At 46.2% G+C, this 19,701-nt stretch overlaps 1 protein-coding gene and 1 long non-coding RNA gene across 4 annotated transcripts in view; one reads left to right on the top strand and one right to left on the bottom strand.

Annotated features, from left to right (window-relative positions):
* LOC112662408 (uncharacterized) lies at positions 1–4,115 on the bottom strand. Of its 2 annotated transcripts, XR_004814794.2 has the most exons (3): positions 3,594–4,115; positions 3,321–3,492; positions 1–2,823 (listed from the first exon to the last, which is right to left on the bottom strand). It is a non-coding gene; the product is annotated as an uncharacterized LOC112662408 (long non-coding RNA). The 2 variants fall into 2 exon arrangements; XR_003138500.3 differs by lacking the exon at positions 1–2,823 and having other exon boundaries at positions 3,134–3,492.
* Positions 4,116–4,431: 316 nt separating this feature from the next.
* The window catches only part of PTK2 (protein tyrosine kinase 2), a 266,474-nt gene continuing 251,204 nt past the window's right edge, over positions 4,432–19,701 (top strand). For both annotated transcript variants that reach the window (XM_049093133.1, XM_049093131.1), the window contains exon 1: positions 4,432–4,618. The gene's annotated coding sequence lies outside the window, so the exon portion shown is untranslated. The remainder of the gene's footprint in view (positions 4,619–19,701) is intronic.

Below are 19,701 nucleotides of genomic sequence, written 5' to 3'. Positions count from 1 at the left end.
AAATTTTTATTTATTATTTATGATAGTCACACAGAGAGAGAGAGAGAGAGGCAGAGACACAGGCAGAGGGAGAAGCAGGCTCCATGCACCGGGAGCCCGACGTGGGATTCGATCCTGGGTCTCCAGGATCGTGCCCTGGGCCAAAGGCAGGTGCCAAACCACTGTGCCACCCAGGGATCCTGGAAAAATGCTCTTAATGGAACTTATGCAAGGAGTTGTGACAATTAAATGAGATAAGCAATGGTTTGGGGCAGAATTTCCCAGAGATTGTAGACCTTTTCTTTTCTAGAGGCTGGTGCAGGGCAATAGCAGGTGCAGGGTATGTGGGTGCTCTGGAGGGGTGCTAATTGAGTCTTAGCTGTTTTCCAGACCAAAGGGGGCATTTCAGGTTTGAAGGCTGGGGAGTTGTCCCCATCCCGGACCTGCTGAGCACGTACAAGGAAGGGGTTTCCCTTCTGTGTGCTGGGGGAGGGGTTGTGAGTACCGGGAAGTGGGTGTGCAGCCCACTTATCCCTAAGAGAGCCCCATAGGTGGGCTCCTGTGTTCGCTGCTAGCCCCTCGGGCTGAGCCTTTGGATGGGGCCTGGAAGAGGTCCAGCTAGTGTCCTCTGTATCAAAGGGACCTGGAACACCATGGTGGGGCGAGGAGTGGGGAGATCTGTGAGAGCAGGAGTGGCCGGGGCATCCCCAGCACCAGCTGAGGATGGACCCACACCTGGGGCAAATTGTTCACATGTCCCCTCAAGAGAGGTGTGCCCACTGCGGGTGCCACTGGGGGGACATGACCCCACCTCACCCTCCCTTAGAGGTGTTAATAGTCCCACAGTCCTACATCCCTACATTAAATTCCCGTGGAAAGTGAAATTTCAAACATACAGTAAAACCTGCATAAATAGCCTAGTAATCCTGGAAGTCCAGAATGTTCCCTCTTGGGCAAGAAGCACATGGTGATTGTGGCCCATCTTGCCCTTACACTGGCCAGACATTGAAGGAGGCGATCTGGCTTCCAGTCCCTCAAACTGTCCCTCCTTTGCCCTGCTTCCCCTTTGAGGGTCTTTCCCTTCCCTTCTGTTCTTGCAGCCTCCCCCTCTTCCTCTCCCCATTTTACAGATGAGGAAGTTGAGACTCAGAGAGGTAGAGTGGCCCTACCTAGGCCACTGAGGGAGCTGGGGTTTTCTCCGGGTCAGACTCCTTTCTCTCTTCTGCGGCAGCGTGTCCCTCTTCCCTGACCAGTGTCTGGATTCAGGGCCAGCATGCCTGGGGGGCCATGTGGCACGCCCACATCTCCCAGAGGCACATGTTACTGGATCTACAAGTACCCCAGTCACCAGTCTCCTAGATCCTTCTTTTTCTCATTCCAATTTCTCCGTGTGGGTCTGCAGGTTGGTCAGTGCCACGATGCGGGCAATAATTTGGGTTTCGGTATCTCCTCGGTGACATCAGCTTCGTACTGTGCTTCCTCCTTACGGTGCCTCCACCCCCAGCCTTAGAGTGTATTTCTGTTTCCACTATGAGCAAGTCCCTCCTTGGGACAAGCCCTCATCAGCCCAGGGAGGTGGAAGGATGCTTTTCAGGGGGGAAGTGCTCCCAGGGTCTGTGCAGCTGCTTGGCCAATATACAGGAAGCCCTTCCTGAATGCCTCCCCCATAAGGTCAGTGCTCAGCCGGTCTGGCGCAGTGCAGGAAGGGGAGAAGCCACATGCTCTTGTGTGTTTTGTGTTTTGTGGGAGTGTAGCAGAGGCCGCACAGGCAGAGGGAGGAGTGCATGCTTTGCAGCGGGACAGACTGGCTTTGAGTTCCAGCCCTACTACCTGTCTCATGGCTTCCTTCTTTGTCACGGTTTTCTCAACAATGAAACGAGGACGATGTTAACATGTCCGTGCTGCAGGATTGCTGTGAGGTCTGGAGACCGTGGATACAGCATCTGACCCACACAGCTGAGTAAAATCAGCTTTTGTTACCACCACGCTCCGGATGGTCCTTTGAATACCCCCTCCATGATCAAGATTAACAATAACCCGCACAGTAATGCCATCGCTAATCAATAACCCTTGTTGAGGGTACATTGTGCCAAGCACTCTGCTGAGTGTTTTCACAAGAATGGTTCATTTTCTCCCCACAACAACCTGATGTTGGTTCTCTATAAATTCTATTAGCGATGAGCCATGACGTAATGCAACTTGCTTGGCCTCGGACCCCGGCAAACAGTTGTACTTGAGCCTGGGCCTGCTCCATTGTCATGGAGCCTGAACCTGAGCTCCTAGGCACCACCAAGTATGCTCAGAGGGCAAGGGGGGGGCCTCTGTTGGACAACCTGCTGCTCATTTCCTATGTCTACCTTTTCTCCTCTTTGTGTGTTTGCACCATTTCTTTCTCTCGTCCTTTCCGGATTCTCTGCTTTTATTAAGCAGAAGAATAATCAAAGCTGCCCTCAAGAGCCGCAGTTTTGAATGCGCCCTGGCGAGGATGAGGAAGTCCGACGTATCAGTTACCTATGGCTGTGTAACTATGCCAAAATCCAGAGGCTTATAACCACAAGTATTTCATTTGCTCATGATTCTCTGGTTGGCCAGTTTGGGCTGGTGCAGCTCCACGGTTGTGCTGGTCTCTCTGGGTCTCTGGCGGCCATGGCTGGCTGAACACTTGACTAGGGCTGGGTGGTCAGGCACAGCCTCACCCACGTGTCTGGCAGGTGGCAGGTGGCAGCTTTGCCAGCCAGGGTGGTTCCGTGCTCTTCCACGCGGCCTCCTCTTCCAGGCGTGCTTAGAAGGTGATGAGAAAGCCTCACCATCTCCTGCAGCTTCGACTCAGGAGTCACACAGCATCTGTGGGGACACATTTTACTGTGGCCAAAGCAAGTCACAAGACCCATCCACATTCAAGGGGTGAATGACTAGATCCCCTCTTGGGGGGAGCAGCGTCAAGGAGTTGGTGGCATTTTTGGTCCATCACACAAAGCACCCCCGCTGGCTGCCCCGCAAAGACACCCCCACTGTAATCCCCTTTGTCCCTTGGCTCCCTTCCCTCACTCCCACTCCCTGCTTCTACTTGAAAGATCAGTTTCTCACATCCCAGCACCCAAAGCTGCACCCAGTCTCTCCACAAGTATCTCATCATGTGCCAGGGCCCCACAAGTGAACAAAGTCCCTGCTTTAATGAATCTCGTGCTCTGGGAGAGGGACATACAATAAAGAAATAAATGAGTACCCAGGGTAGGGCTGTGGACAATAGGCGCTTTGGAGAACAACAGAGCAGAGCAGGGCGTGGGGGTGGGGAGTGTGTGTGAAAGCACCCAGGCTGGTGGGTGGTGCCTATGACATACTGAGCGGTCACCAGGCATCGGAGGTGGTGGCCTGTAAGCCTGAACAAGTGAGGGAGTGACAAGTTCCAAGCAGGGGGAAGGGAGCTCCAGGTGCAGCCGTTGTTGTGGTGCATACAAAGGCCCTGGGGCTCAGTCACATTCAGAGACTCACTTCCTCACCAACTTCGATGTCCTTGAAAAAAAAAAAACCGTCAATAACCTTAACACAGTTCATTAAAGAACCATAAAAACGAGTATAGTAGAGCTCTTGCTAAGTGAAATTGTGATCTTTACCTGCTTCTGTCCTAAGTAGAGTCAGATTACAGCTTCTGAGCGCGGAATGCTTGGGCTACCTTTTCTGAGCTTCAGGGAGTTCACCTCTCAAAAGGCCTGTGAGCCCGACCTGCCCCCTGCCTTGCGGTGACGATCAAAGGGACACCAGAAAAAATGAAAGTTGCTCTGCTTCTGCTTTCACTTCCTACCGCAAGGTTGTCTTTTTTTTTTTTTTTAAAGAACACAAATCAGATATTACTTCCTGCCTGAAACCCTGCAAAGCTCCCTGCTGCCTGGAGAGCCACGGCCAGGCCCCCGAGGCACCTGGTGCAGCCCCTGGACGCGTGCATGCACCCTCTGCACCCCCCGCAGCCCAGGGCTCCAGCCGCCTTCGGGGGGCGGCCTCGGTGCAGCCCTGATGCCCCCGCGAGCCTCAGTTTCCCCGTGCGCAGGGGGGCCCAGCACACCTAAGCGCTCGGGGTGGGCGAGGCCGCGGGGGTCCGGGCTGGAGCGCTGCGGGCCTGCGGGGTCAGCGCGGGTCTCCCCGAGGTCGGCCCCCCCGCCCCCCGGCCCCCAGCAGAGTGCCGCCGGGGGCTCCCCCGGGACGTCCCGCTCCGCAGGCCGCGCCTCCCTCCCGCGACCCCGCGACCCCGCCCGCGCGCAGCCCCCAGCGGCCCGGGAGGTGGAAGCCGAGCCCCCTACGGCGGGCTGGGCATGCGCGGGCCGCCGGGCGCATGCGCGGTCTCCCTCCCTCCCCCCCCCCGCGCGGGCGGAAGCTCGGCTCGGGGACGCGGCGGGGCGCAGGCGCGCGCAGGGGCGGGGGCGCGCAGGGGCGGGGGCGCGCGCCTCACCGGTCGGCGCGCACGCGCGGCCCGCGCCGACGCAGCACGGCCCCGAGGGCGCAAGCCCGCCGCCGCCGCCGCCGCCGCCGGGCCGGGACCGCTGTGCGCCCGCGGCGTGAGGCGTGGGAGGGAGCGCCGCCCGGCCGTGCGCGGCGCCGCCTCGCCGTGGTCCGCCGTCGCCTCCCGGCGCCCCGCGCGGTCCGAGTGAGTGCGGGGCCGGGGCCGGGGCCGGGCCGGGCCGGGGCGGCGGGCGGGGGCTGGGCAGGGCCGCGGCGCGCGGGCGGGGGCCGAGCGCGGCCGAGCAGCCGGTCCCGGCGGCGGAGGCGGCGGAGGCGGCGGATGCGGCCCCCCCCCGACCCCGCGCGGCCCGGGAGCCCGAGGATGCGGGGAGGACGAGGGAGGGGCCCCGGGAGGACGGCGGCGCGGCGGACGGGGGCTGGGGGGCGGGGGGAGGGGGCGGGTTCTGCGGGGCCTCGGGGAGGCCGGGGGGCCCGGGGAGGCCGGGGCTCGGGGGCCCCGCGGGGCTCGGGGGGCCCGGGGGGCTCGGGGGGACCGGCCTCCCGGGAGCGGGCCGCTAGCCTCAAAAACAAAAGGGGGGAGGAGGAGGAGGAGGAGGAGGAGGAAGAGGGAAATCCTTGGGGACCCCGGGGGGGGGCGGCCGGGCCCGGCCCGAGGACCCGTCGGGGGCAGGGCGGGGCGGGCCTCGAACCGGGCCGGCCCGCTCCTCTTCCGCCGCCGGCGCCCCACTTAGGGCGTCCGGGCGCTGCTGTGGGCGACCGCCCGGGAGACCGGGTTGCCGACTGCGCCTCCCAAGTTTCCCCTCTGCCCTGCCCAGCCCGCGGCTCTGCTGCCGGCCTTGCTGTTCCTTTCTCTCTCTCTCTCTCTCTCTCTCTCTCTCTCTCTCTCTCTCTCTCTCTCTCTCGGTTTCTTTCTTTCTCAGGAGGACCGTGTGTGTTATTTGCTCCTTTTTTTTTTTTTTTTTAATTGTAGGATTTAGCTTAATGCACTAAGGGTAGAAAGACTTTTTTTTTTCTTTTCCCCTTTTTTCTTCTTGAGTCATTTCAACAGTGTCTCATTCTTGCATACTTAGCCTGCAGCTGGGTTTTTGGCAGCGAGACTAAGATAATAGTAATATTGTAGTAATGATGGGAACTGGTTGAAATCCGTTCAAGCCGAAGGCGGTGTTCAGAATTTGGGGATCTGTGTGCCCAAGACGACCATCCCGGGGGATTCTTGCGTAAAATGTAAACATTTTCACGGTTGGAAAAACAGGCCGTTCGTCACTGTTTGAAATGAAATCCCAGAGCCTCACCCTTCATATTTTATTTGAAGAACGGGTAGTGAAAATAGTCTTCCCTTGGGCACCGTCGGGCTGCGAACAGCTGGCCATCAGTGGGCTCCTCTCCGAAAACCTGAAAGGTGCGGGCGAAGTGGTGGAAAGATACACGATAATAAATTAGCAGTCTGCCTTATTTTTGTTGAGGTGCAACGTAGGTAGCTTTTTCCTGCACCCTGCAACATTTAAACACAGGAAACTTTCAAAGAAAGTTTGTGTTGCAGCGTCTTTACCAAGTACATTGTTTTATATCTGTGGCTTTCCTTGGAAGGGGGAAATACTACCGAGCCTACCGCTAGTGTCTTGAATACTTTTGTGTACTAAAGGTTGTGTACTGATGTTGAAACAGCCAACAGCAAATATTACAGATTCTCTAAGTAGTGTCTTCCCGGTGATTATCAAATCATCCAGCTTAGTCGTGAGAACTGGGAAAAAAGATTGTTTAGAACACCTCGTTGTCTTTTAAAAGGTCCCAGACTCAACCTAAGATGTGAGTATGTGCAGTGAGTTGAAGGACCCGCACATTGTTCAGAGGTGATCATCAAGAAGCAAGTCCTTGGATAAAGACATTGAATCCAAAACGTAGTAATTAGGGTTTGGGGCAAACAGTACTGGGGCAGAGCCCTAGGGGAGAGAGGACTGCAGCCTCTTTTCAGGCCTGCAGTCCTCTGAGGGTGAATTGTATTAGATTAGGAGCGAAGCCCCATGAGTGCAGCGGTGATGGTGTCTGGGGAAACCAGAAGTTAGGAACTGCAGTGAGGATCGTTATGTTTTTAACTTAAAACAGTTTCTTCAGCACTCCATGCTTACTGTTGGAAATTACAAAACTTAATGTCCCAATTCTTAAAATTGGAATTGGGTTCTTGAACAAAGCACATAACTTTTCTCGCTAGGAAGTTGGGGAAGTTGTTTAAATAACAAAATTGTGTTGTTAAAGATGGCCCCTTTAAAAAGAGACTGATTAGTTCCCACAGAGGAAAATATTCTATAGTGTATTCCGTGTACCATATATATTCTATAGTGTAGTAAAGAATAGTTTTGAAAATTATGGTTCTATTTTGGGTGTTAGTTTTGAGTTAGAGAAGTAGGATCTTCATATCTCTAAAGATTTTATGGAAAATATTTTTCCTGTATTTTTCAGAGTCTTGATTTTGAGAAAATATTTGTCTTAAGGGTAACACAACAAAAGATGAGATTCAAAGTCTTATTACGTAAATCTTTAACTTTTGAAATGAAACATTTTCAGTTTAGACAGTTTTTCAGCTATTATTTTAAATTTCGATATAAAAAATAAATTTTGATATAATTGAAAGTACTATTATTTTTATCATTTGTGAAATGAGGTGCTTTTTTTTTGCTGGTAAATCAGTAAAGTTTAGTTTCTGTAGTAGAAACTTATTTAAGGACTTACTTTCATTACTGTATCTCTTTACTAAAATCCCTTAAATAATTAGCAAAAAATTGATGTGGGGGTCTTTGAGAATTTTTACTGATGCCTATATAAATTATTTAAAGTGCAGAATTTAGAAACTTGGGCAAAGTAAATGATCTTATTGGACTCAATAGTGATAAACTCCAGGAAGTGTGTGAATGCAGTAAGCATTCAAGTATGAAGTTGCTTCTCTGTCCTTGGAAGGATCCTTGGTGGAGAAGGATGAGAGCAGCTCTAGCCCATGTTTTGGTGTACCTGTGTTTCACTGCCTCAGCCAGTTATATTAAGTTGTTTTTACCTGTCTTCTGAAAACCATGTTTAGTAGTGGATTATTTGAACCGTTGATGGCTTTTTCTCTCTACTAACATTTTGGCAAGGTTCCCCCCCCCCCCCCTTCATTTCGTAACTACCAAAAGGCAACCTAGTGTAGGAGAAATGAAATTCCTATCTACCACTTTCTCGAATTAATTTCTAGGAATTGTGCCAAATCCTACCATTCAGAACTGCATAAATGTGTTTCTGATTATAAAGTAGCAGAACCCCCTCTCTTCCTATCTATAACAATTGCATTGCTTTTTTTGCCAGGCTCTTTGATGGAAATAAAATTCAGATAGGCATATGTGATTCAACTTTTACTTTAGATAGGATTTTTAGCAAATGCTGTTAGTTTTAGTTTGATTTGCATAAACACTAATGAAATGGTTTTTAGAGGAAAGTATGAAATAAATGTTTTCGCCTGAGTGGCACTATTGCCATTTTTTAGCACTTGAAAGCCTCTGATAAGAAAACTAGTAGCCTCCTCACAAAGTTTACCTATTTTTCAGGACATGAAGGTATTTCCTTACAAACCTTGTATTTAATTAAAATAATCCTGCCCAGGGGATCCTTGGGTGGCTCAGCGGTTGAGCACCTGCCTTCAGCCCAGGGCATGATCCTGGAGTCCTGGGATCGAGTCCCACGTCGGGCTCCTTGCATGGAGCCTGCTTCTCCCTCTGCCTCTCTCTGTCTCTCATGAATAAATAAATAAAATCTTTCAAAAAAATAATCCTGCCCAGATCTTATTGATACACACTGCTATTTATCAGAACAAGGAAAATGACTAAAGTTTTACATGTGAATGTTATCCACTGATAGGGAAGAAATGTAACCTGTGTGGGTACTGTGTGTCGTTAGTAAGTGTCACTACCTTTTTACCAATAAATTAAATCTGGTAGATAAAACGTTCCAGACCTGAGCTGATGGGTTTCATGCTTTATCTCCTTTACTCCTCGCAAGAACTGTAGAGTTATGCTATTTATATCCTCATTTTACAGATGGAACACTGGAAGTTTGGAGTTAAGAGGCGCTTGCCATGGGTCTCTTGGGCCACAAGGGGCAGATCCTGGTTTGCCAGGTCTCCTGGACTTTGTGTAGTTTCCAGGACTAGGGAAGCAGTAGTCTTACAGATCTTAACCCAGCCTTCTGAAGGGGGAGTGACTAGTGTGCAAGTGTAATTACTATGTCTGGGAAAGTTTAAATAATTATATTTTCTATTTGAATCTGACACTTTCATATCATGAAGTTATGATCAGGCTGACATGGTATAGGTAAACATTTTAATGAACATAAACCAAAATTGTTTAATTATTTTTAATTAACTTAGAATTAGTTAAATAAAAGTATGTAATGCACGGTGCAGTGATTGATGGTTTTTATTTGTTAAAGGATGTGCTTTAATAAACCTCTACATTTACAGTTTTTTCATTGGTGACTTTTTTTGGGGGGTGGTGTCAATGTTTATGAATATAGTTTTGTGGGAAGCAAGGAGTAATGTGAGGGAAAAGTAAATTGTACATTTCTCATACAGGTTTAATGCCCTTGTAGTAAATCCTAGAATTTATAATCTAACACATTGCTGCTCTATAAACGTTTCTGAAGTGAATGTGCTCATTCTCACTGATTTAGAATTTTCCATCGTGCTTTTAAGCACTCTGTATTCCTTTATTTGGGGCCAGTGGACCAAAACCAAGGTTCAGAAGAACCTGAAAAGTTGTATCTTTGGGCTGTCTGTGCCTAGGATCTCCTTTCTGCCTCCATATTCTTTCTTAAAAGTCTTGCCATCTGGTGCTTTGGATTCTGCTGTGAATGGTAGGTGCTTGTTGGGTCTACTTGTGACCAAAGCACCATGTGTTTGTCTTTGATGGATTGAAGAAAGAGCTGAAATGGTTTTATACATTCCATATGGGTAGTGCATTGTGTGTCTTTTTATAGAATATATGCAGCACGAGGGCAGAGACTTTGTTTTACACACTATGGCATCCCCAGTGTCTGACACAAATAATATTTATTGAATGAAAGAATCTTAGGCTCATTAATTGTTGGAGAACTTACTGCATCAGTCAGCAATCTACTCTTTTGTTTGCCTTGGTAAAGAATCTTACTTAAAAACCAGTTAGGACTTGATACCAGGGAAAGTCTTGGATTATCTGTCTCTCTACCTTTGCTTTATATTAGATTACAAATTTCGTCAAAATTGATCTGAGAAAAAAAGCATTTCTCTGTTCCTTTACAGTTTCAAATATTTTTTTCTAGAAATTGATTTTGTGGGAATTGGTCATGTGTTTGTTAGGACTCTGAAGACGTAGGAAGTTGCTCAAGGTGGCACAAAATGAGTGAGATTTATCAAAGATCCTTGAGGACTGACCTAGAAGCTCTAATACATCTTTTACTAATCAGTTGGATTCATCATGTACTTTACAGGGGTTTTACATTATGCCCTGAAACGACTTTTTTTTTTTATTTTAAAAATTTTATTTATTTATTCATGAAATACACATGGAGATAGAGAGAGGCAGAGACACAGGCAGAGGGAGAAGCAGGCTCTATGCAGGGAACCCGACATGGGACTTGATCCTGGTCTCCAGGATCATGCTCTGGGCTGAAGGCAGCGCTAAACCACTGAACCACGCAGGCTGTCCCCTGAAACTACTTTTAAAAATCTGTCTTCTGAACACGGTACTGCCAGTTCTACGACACGCCAGGTTTTGCCTTGATCTGCTGAGAGTGTCTTTTACTGTTACGTTGTTCAGAGAACGTTTTGAGTGACAGATCACTTACCATCACTCAGGCAAGAAAAGTGAGTATTTGGGTAAGAAAAAAGTAGTTTGTTCTTCTTCAGCAAGTCCCTCTTAGTCTTGCTTACTGTGAAGGGAAACACTTGAATACACACACACACACGCACATGCAGTCCAGTAAACTGATTGTTGGTAGTGGATATCAAAGTACGGCTGCATCACTATCACTTGGAACTAGTTAGAAATGCGTGTGCTCGTGCCCCACCTCTGACCTCCTGAATCAGACTCTGGGGGTGGGGCCAGCAGTCTGTTTTAACAGGCTGTCCAGGAGCCTTTGTTGCATGCTAATGTCTGAACCACTAGTTTAGAGTGTTTTAAGAGAAATGCAAGTCGTAGCAGGCAAAAATCAGTTGTAAATGGCAGAGGTATGTGTATGGCTTCTGACCACTTAGATTTGCTAATGAGATTGCCGTCACTTCAGTACTCTTAAATATTTTTCCCAATTTTTCAGGAATTTTAGAGTCTTGGGAAGACCTCACAACTAATTTTGTTTAGGGATTTTGAATGTTTTATGCTGAGATCATTTAATGCTTTTAAATCTTGGTTTGTATTTTAAATAGTAATTTTGCATTGAAATAGCAATTTGTATGACCCTTGGACTTGTGGCTTTTGGCAAATAGCAGGAAAGTGTGTACTTGTGGGTGCTTAAGGCACATGTTCTCTGATGGTTTTGTTTTGGTGCTGAGAAATTGGCTTGCTTATACTAGAGTCAGGATGATTTCCAAGTCTTGGGGTGACTACTAAAGCAGTATTGTGTGAGTTGATACTTTGCCTAGCGTTAAAGTCGTATCTAAATTTAATAAATTTTTAAAAAAGGTTTTATTTACTTATAAGAAACACACACACAGAGAGGCAGAGACATAGGCAGAGGGAGAAGCAGGCTCCCTGCAGGGACCCCAATGTGGGACTCAATCCCAGGACCCCGGGGTCATGACCTGAGCCGAAAGCAGACATTCAACCGATGAGCCACCCAAGCGACCCTAAATTTAATACATTTGTTTTGCCTTTGTCCTTTATTTTTTTCCTAAGAGCAGAGCTAGATAAAAGTTAGTGTACATAGATGGGATTGGTGTTGTGCCTACTTTCTACTGTCTTATGCAGAGTTGGATGCACCTGTTGGCAAATAGAGTATTGTGAGCTCAGGGACAAGGACTGTATTTTCCTGTGGTTATCTGTGGGTCCTTCACAGCTTCCTCCTACTAGGATAGGCCCTCAGTAATTTGTTTAATGATTGAAGAAGAGTGTGTGTTCCTGCTGAGAGGGCCTTGTGGTCTTTAAGTATATGAAAGTTGTTACAAAGGCAGAGAAGGAGAATCAGGGATATGCGGTGGATTTGAGTGTACTATAATCTCAACACAGGGTATAAAGGGTGTTCCCATGTACCTCCTCTGGCCTCCACCAGGCTTGGATTTAATAGTGCAGCTCTGTGATGGAGAAAGTAAACAGGATGAGCTGGTGGGAAAAAGTGATCTGTAACAGTTTCTTTCTCCTTACATTGGTCAAGTGAAGTTCAAGTTGTAGTTTACAGTCACAGACCATAACCCCCATTAAATGTATAACAGGAGCCTGCCTGGGAGCAGCTTCTCAGTAACTGGCTCTCCTGTTGGTCTTCTCCACCCTGGGTGCTGCAGCCACCGACCCGCTTCTCTCTGATTACTGCTTCAGCCCCTCTGGTATCACGGCAGTCTCCCCGCCTGGCCCCTTCTGGTGGTTTCTGTCCTGTTGCTGCCTTGTGGTTTAAATAGCCTTTTCCTGGTTACAGTGAGGTTGCACATCTTTTTATACATTTATTGGCCATTGGGATTCACTCTTTTGTGAAGTGTCCATATTTTACTATTAGGTTATTTTTAAATTGATTTGTAGACTTTGTATATTCAGCACACAGGTTCTTTGTTGGTTATGTATTTTGCTACTGTCTCTTCCCACTCTGTCATATGCAGTTTCACTGACTCATTGTTTGTTTGTTTTTTTTTTAACAAATAGAAGTTCTTAAGTTTAATTAGTGCCATTTATCAGTCTTTTTCTTTATATACTTTTTGTGTCTTTCCCTGCCCTGAGGTCATGAACTGATTCCTCATTTATTCTCTAAATGCTTTTAACCTTTAACTTTATGATTCTCTCCGAATTAGTTTTGGTATATGAAGGGATCTAGCTTCATTAACTTGTGACATCTAGTTGCCCCAACACTGTTGAAAAGAGCATCTCCCCAACCTTTCTTGCAAATGGAAGGTCTGTGTATGTGCATCTGTTTTTGGACTCTCTTGGATTCTGCTGGTACTGCCCAGTTTAAGCTGCCTCGATTATTTTAGTTTTACAAGTCTTATCTTACTGTGAAACTCTTCCCAGTTGGTTCCTTTTTAAGCATCTGTTGGCTACCCTTGATCCTTTGCATATCTCTATCTGTTTTAGACTCACTTGTTAACTTCCAAAAAAATTCTTCCTGATGTTCTTGGATTGACATTGAATGTGATCAGTGTGTGGAGAGTCGTTTCTTGTTTTGAGTTATTACAAATAAAACCTTTGAATAATTTTGTTCAAGGCCTCATATGAACATAGGCTTTTATTTTTCCCCGAATTGTTGGCTCTAGCACTGTAATGGCTGGATCATGTGGTAGGTGTATGTTTGGTATTTTAAAGAAAGTGTCAAACTGTGTTCTAGAATGGCTGAACCATTTTACATTCCTCCTAGCCTTGTGTGGGAGTTCAGTCACTCTGGACCGTTGGGATAATACTTGGTATAGTTTTAGTCTTTTAGCTTTTTGGCCATTCTAATAGGTGTGTAATGGTCTTTCGTTGTGGTTTTACTTTGTTTCCCAAATACCTAATAATGTTGAGAATCTTTCCATGTCTTTGGTGTTTACACCTTCTTTTGCCTATTACATTTTTTTTCTTCTTGATGGGTTCTTTATATATTCTGGATACAAGTCTTTATCAGATGCTGTGCTTTTTCCTCATGCTGTGGCTTGTTTTTGCATTCTCTCTTTTTTTAAAGATTTATTTTAGAGAGAGAGTGCATGTGGGGTAGGGAGAGAAGGGGCAGAGAGTAGAGGGAGAAAGAGAGTCCTGAGCAGACACCATGCTGAGCACAGAATCTGATGCGGGGCCCCATCCCATGACCCCTTAAGATCATGACCTGAGCTGAAACCAAGAGTTGGATGCTGAATTATGTCACCCAGGCGCCCATGTTTTTGCATTTTCTTAACAGGGCCTTAAAGGGCAGAAGTTATAAATTTTGATGAAGAATCATTTATCAATTTGTTGTTTTATGGACTGTGCTTTTTTGGTATCATAGTTCAGAAATCATTGCCTAATCCTAGGTCACAATGATTTTCTCCTGTGTTTTCCTCCACCCCCCTCTAAAAGTTTCCAGTTTTACATTTAGGTCTGTGAGTCATTTTGATATATTTTTTATTTGTAGTGTGGAATATTATTTGTAGGACTTTTAATTTAATTCTGATTATTTGTAGGATTCTTTTTTTTTTTTTTAAACATTTTATTTATTTATTCATAGAAACACACACACAGAGAGAGGCAGAGACACAGGCAGAGGGAGAAGCAGGCTCCATGCAGGGAGCCTGACGTGGGACTCGATCCCGGGTCTCCGGGATCACGCCCTGGGCTGGAGGTGGCGATAAACCCACTGAGCCACCAGGGCTGCCCTATTTGTAGGATTCTTGAGGCATAGAATGAAGATGTAGCCCTTTCCAGAGAGCTTTTTTTTTTTTTTTTTTTAATTTTTTCAACCACCTTGGGGTCACCTTAAAGCACCTTTTTTTTTTTTTAAAGATTTATTTTTTATTTATTTATGATAGACAGAGAGAGAGAGAGAGAGGCAGAGACACAGGAGAGGGAGAAGCAGGCTCCATGCCAGGAGCCCGACACGGTACTTGATCCTGGGACTCCAGGATCGCGCCCTGGGCTAAAGGCAGGCGCGAAACCGCTGAGCCACCCAGGGATACCCGACCTTAAAGCACCTTAAAGGTTTGAGGTCTTTTGGACCACCCAATGCTGTAATTTTTCTGTAGAGATGATTCACTTCTGGTTTCTCTTATCTTGAGCTATGTAGCCTTTAGGGTCCTGCTTATTGAGGTAGGGTTTTTGGTTAGACACCCTGGGGGACCCAGCTTTTGATTCCTATTCCTCTTTCCCTACATTGTTGTAAAAATGAAAGTTAAAAATTTTCAAAATTCGCAAATGACTTCAAGGCAAAGGTGGATTCTGTTCTTGTTGATCTCTTTGGGTTCCTCATTTTACTTTAATTTTGGCCTGGTATTTCTTCATTTCTTTGTCAGTTTCTGGTTGATTTTTAAGATTTTTGAAGTATTCTGTCCATCTTTTTTAGTTTTTTTTTTTTTTTTTTTTCCCCAGGGAAGAGTTGGGCCAGATAACATAGCTTGTATTTAAGGAGCCAGGGAAAATTCTTTTTCATTTCACTTCGGTGTTTAGAGTCTAGACTTGGATCTGTGTCTCCTACAGTTGTTGCTAGCCATGTATGGCTATTTAAATTAAAATTAAATAAAATTAAATGTTCTCTTTGACGGTCACACTAGCCCTAATTTAGGTGCTCAGTATGCATGTGTGGCTGGTGGCTTCCACATTGGACAGTGAAGAGATGGGACATTTTTATCATCACAGAGCATTCTGTTCCACTAATACAGGTGTCCTTGCTGCCCCAAGTTTGGCTTTTATGGGGTCTGCCTGCCTGGAGCTGCAACACTGGACAGGTGGTTGACCCCTCTTTGATAGGCTTATCACGGAGCCTGTCTATAGGTTCGGTTTGAGTTCTCAGACTGGTATAGGTGGGATCATGGGATACTCTAGTGCGCCAAGCAGAAAACCACCAAGTGCTGATATTTAACTTATAAATATCTGCCTAGTGCTTAACTTTGGGTGTCTGTTTCATTTATGTTCTGTTTACAAAATAGCATTAACTAGAAAATTATCAAAGTAATATAAATACTATAAAGTGTAGTATCTGTGATCTTTGAGGCTCTGTGTGTAGTTCCTATGTGAGATGGTATACACATGTAAAATGTTAGTGCAGTTGACTTTTGAACAATGGTAGGCCGCTGACCCTCCCCTCATACTTGAAAATCTTTAGTTGGGCAGCCCCGGTGGCGCAGCGGTTTGGCGCCGCCTGCAGCCCGGGGTGTGATCCTGGAGACCCAGGATCGAGTCCCGCGTCGGGCTTCCTACATGGAGCCTGCTTCTCCCTCTGCCTGTGTCTCTGCCTCTCTCTCGCTCTCTCTGAATAAATAAATAAATAAAATCTTAAAAAAAAAATCTTTAGTTAAAACATATTTTGTATGTGTATTATATACTGTATTCTTATAAAAAGGTAAGCTAGAGGAAAGAGGATGTTAAGAAACTTATGGGAAAATACATTTACCGTGTGGCATGTATATAAAAAAATCTGTATGAGTGGACCTGGTTGTTCAAGAGTCAACAGTATTAAACACCCATTTTGTGTCTAAAGTAGTGTTATGTCCCCGGGGGCCCAGGCAGGAGGGTAGTGATGTGGTCAGCATGCAATATGATGCCCACAGTGATAGTGCTGTAGCAGAGTGCTCTGAGGACCTGGAGGGCATGTCCCCAGTCACGGTCAGGCTCAGAAGTCAGCAAACTTTCCCTGTTAAAGGTCGGATAGTAAATATTTCAGACTTTGCCGGCCACACAGGTCCTGTCACATAGCTTTTTTTTTTTTTTTTAAACGACCCTTTAAAAATGTAAAAACCTTTATTAGTCCAGAAACCTTACAAAAACGGGCAGTGGACCAGGTGCTGTGACCTTTACAGGTCTGGCTGTCTGCAGGGATCTGTAGAAATTGAGTGGAAGGTGGGAAGCAGGCAGGACCTTCCAGAGCACATGCCCCACGTAGAGATACAGAGCTGTGAGAGGCTGGGCTTTGTGCAACTGAATGTTTTTGCCAATGTTTAGGAGTACAGAAAGGGCTGGGTAGAGAAGGAGGTGGGGTTGATGCTGTCTGCGGGTCACAGCCCTGTGTGGTTGGCTTTGACAGGAGCAGATTCATATGGCAGGCGGGTGGTTGCACTAGCACAAGGGTCAGTTGAGGCAGTGTTACAGTGAAGCACTTTAGGAGGGAGAGGAACTAAACCTTTGTCATTAAGGAAATGGCTGCCTGGTGTCTGTCGCTCAGCTAGTAAAGTGACGGGCGAAGTTCAGACGGTCCAATTTAACAGCCTGTGTTCTTTTAATTATACAATTACGTTGTACACACAAGTGAAGAAGGCCCTCATTAAGGGCATGACTGAGGAACTGCACAGAGGGTGATTTGAAGGCTGTTTCTGAGTCAGTCTCCAGGCTCTGACCAGGGGAGGGAAGAGGCATGACCGAGAGAAGGGATGTCAAGAGCAATCCCAGGATGGCTCCCAGATTTCTCCCTTGGTGAAATCCACGAAGATCCTTTTGTTTCTAAGTGCCTACTGATCAGATTGTTGCTTAAGGAGGAAATTCTCTCTCCTAGGTCCATGAACCCCAGAAATGGTAAGCTGAATTGTGTGTGTGTGTGCGCGCGCGCACGCAGGAGTTGTTTTCCCGGGGTAAGAGCGCTTGGACTTTCATCGTATTATCAAAAGTAAGCCTAACCCCAAGGGAGGGGGTGCACTCCTTGTTCGACTGTAGACTTCTGACACTCTGCACAGGTGTGAGGCTGTAAGGGAAGGTTAAGCATCCAAATCAAAGGACTTTTACTTTAACTGTAATACATCTCAGACTGTTACATCAAGTACAGACACATGGAGCTGTCACCTAAGCCCAGCTGTACCAACCAAACAGTGCCAACCAGCAACGGAGATGTCTCCCCTGGCCTCCCCTCCCCCTCCACAAGACAAAACAAGGCACAGTTTTGGTACTTAGAAGGTCAGCCAGATGTTTGGGACTCTGATTAGCATGGATGTTTCAGTATGCTGTTGTGCATTAGGTGAAGCTAAAGTTTATAAACTATTAGGCATATCTTAATAGTTCTATGGCTATGAGAGATGGACCAGTGTCCCTTTTAGTTGGCTCTGTCAGCTCCAAAGATGAGTGTAGTTTTTCTCTTTACTCAGAAGTGTGTTAATAGTTGTAAGACAGGGGCGCCTGGGTGGCTCAGTGGAACTCCTGGGTGGCTCAGTCGGTTAAGTATCTGCCTTCAGCCCAGGTCATGATACCCAGGTTCTGGGATCAAGCTCTGCATCGGGCTCCCTGGTCAATGGGGAGCCTGCTTCTCCCTGTTCTTTGCCCCTCCGCCTACTTGTATGAGTGCGTGTGCTCTCTCTCTGTCAAATAAATGAATGAAATCTTAAAAAAAATAGTTGTAAGACAGTACCTAACTCATATTCTTACGGTTAGCTCTCCTGTGAACAGATGCAGGAGGAGCTGGGAAGCTGGTGGTTAATGTTCACACCAGGCAGGTTAATGTGGTATTCCGGAGTCTAAACTGGATTGGTTCATGTTTGACATCAAGATTATATGTAATTTAGGAATTACAGACTACAGATTATAAGCAGTTTTATATCCCCTCCAGAGATATGCTGTTTTGTGGTGAGATATGGCTGCCCTATGGAAGAGGAATCTTAGAGGGGCGAGTTTGGAAATGGGTTTATGTCTGAGAAAGTGTCCCTTTTCTTGTTGAGAAAAACCGTCACCTTAAGGGCCAAGTGTCATAATGGCAAAGACATAAGAAATGATGGAACACAATGATAGTGTAGATGTTAGAAGTGAAAAACCCTAGGCCGTTTACGATATCACCCCTAAGAGTTCAGGCTGGGGATGATTGTGATTCCAGTGTAGGCAAAAAGTTCGGGAAAAAAAGGAAAAAAGCTTTGCTTATTGCATTGGAAAAAATACACTAGTTGTGTTCTAAGGAACTGACTGCATAAAACAGGTAGCAAGAGTAACTTAGTTTAAATGCAAGTGGTCTGCATATGAATTAATTTTTGACAGGTTACAAGTATTTGGTTAGCGAAGAGTTGATGTTTGATTTTCATCTTGAATCTGCCCTTTCAGCCATTTCATTGGAAATTTTAAACTTTGCCACTGGGTATTTGCCTCCTTTATTCTTATTGTTTTAGGTAGTCTAGGATTTTAGAGGTTGATCTAAATTTAGGGATCATCTGGTCCAGAGCTCCCAGTTTAGAGATGAAGAAACAACCTGGAAAGGATAAATGGGTCCTTAATATTGACAGAGGAGAACTCTCTAGAGACTCTTAATTGTCTCGACTTTTAGCTCACTGGTGTTCTTTTCAGTAGATGAGAAGGGTGTGAAGACTGCTTATAAAACTCAAGTTTCCTATTAACTGTCAGGAGATTGAAAAAAATTGATATAGTTGTTGAATGGATAAGAAATGGATGCCATTGAATCTATCACCCAAACTGTATCAAAGTAACATGTGGTTTGCATTCATTTGTTTCCGCATTATCTTAGATATTTGAGAAATGACAAGACAAATTTCACACATTTACATATTCTAAGTTTTAGAGGACTAATAATGCCAGCTCTTCTCACTTATTTACCAAATTTAAGGCATTTTCATGAGGCACTCTTGACTCTTGAGCCTCTACACTGATGGGGATTCATTAAAAAGAAGACAGTCCTGGGATGCCTGTCTGGCCCAGTTGGTGGAGCATGTGACCCTTGTTTTTGGTGTCGTGAGTTTGAGCCCCATGTTGTGTGTAGAGATTACTTAAAAAAAACAAAACAAAAAAAAACTGCCAGTGCCTCAGGCAGCTTTTGGAAATGTCAGTGGTCCTGAAAGTAGTGTACATAAGAATCACCAAGGAGGGCAGCCTGAGTGGCTCGGTGGTTTGGTGCCGCCTTTGGCCCAGGGCCTGATCTTGGAGACCTGAGATCGAGTCCCATGTCGGGCTCCCTACATGGAGCCTGCTTCTCCCTCTGCCTGTGTCTTTGCCCCCCTACCCCTGTCTCTCTCTCTCTCTCTGTCTCTCATGAATGAATAAATAAATAAAATCTTAAAAAAAAAAAAAAAAGAATCACCAAAGAGAGTATATTAGAAATGCAAACAAGGGCACTTGGGTGGCTTAGTTAAGTGTTCTACTCTTGCTTTCAGCTCAGGTCATGATCTCAGAGTCATGAGATCCAGCCTTGTGTTTGGGTTCTGTGGGCAGTGTGCAGTCTGCTTGGGATTCTCTCCCTCTCCTTCTGCCCTGCTCCATCCCTTCATTCTCTGGCTCTTTTTCTTTCTCAAATGAATGAATGAATGAAATGCAAATGCCTGGTATCATCCCACAGAGATGTTGGATTATCATTTCTGATGTAGAAGCTGGTCACCTGCATTTTAAACTAGCATCTCCTCATGCTGAAGAAACACTGCTGTAGTGTTGGTGAAAATGCATTATAAGTCATCAAGACCTGGATTTGGGAGGCCCCCAAGACTACCTGCAGGTT

Source organism: Canis lupus, chromosome 13 (genome assembly GCF_003254725.2).
Source record: "Canis lupus dingo isolate Sandy chromosome 13, ASM325472v2, whole genome shotgun sequence".
NCBI classification, from domain to species: domain Eukaryota; kingdom Metazoa; phylum Chordata; class Mammalia; order Carnivora; family Canidae; genus Canis; species Canis lupus.
The sequence above is the reverse complement of the archived record's forward strand: the minus strand, read 5'-3'. Positions and strand labels throughout refer to the sequence as shown.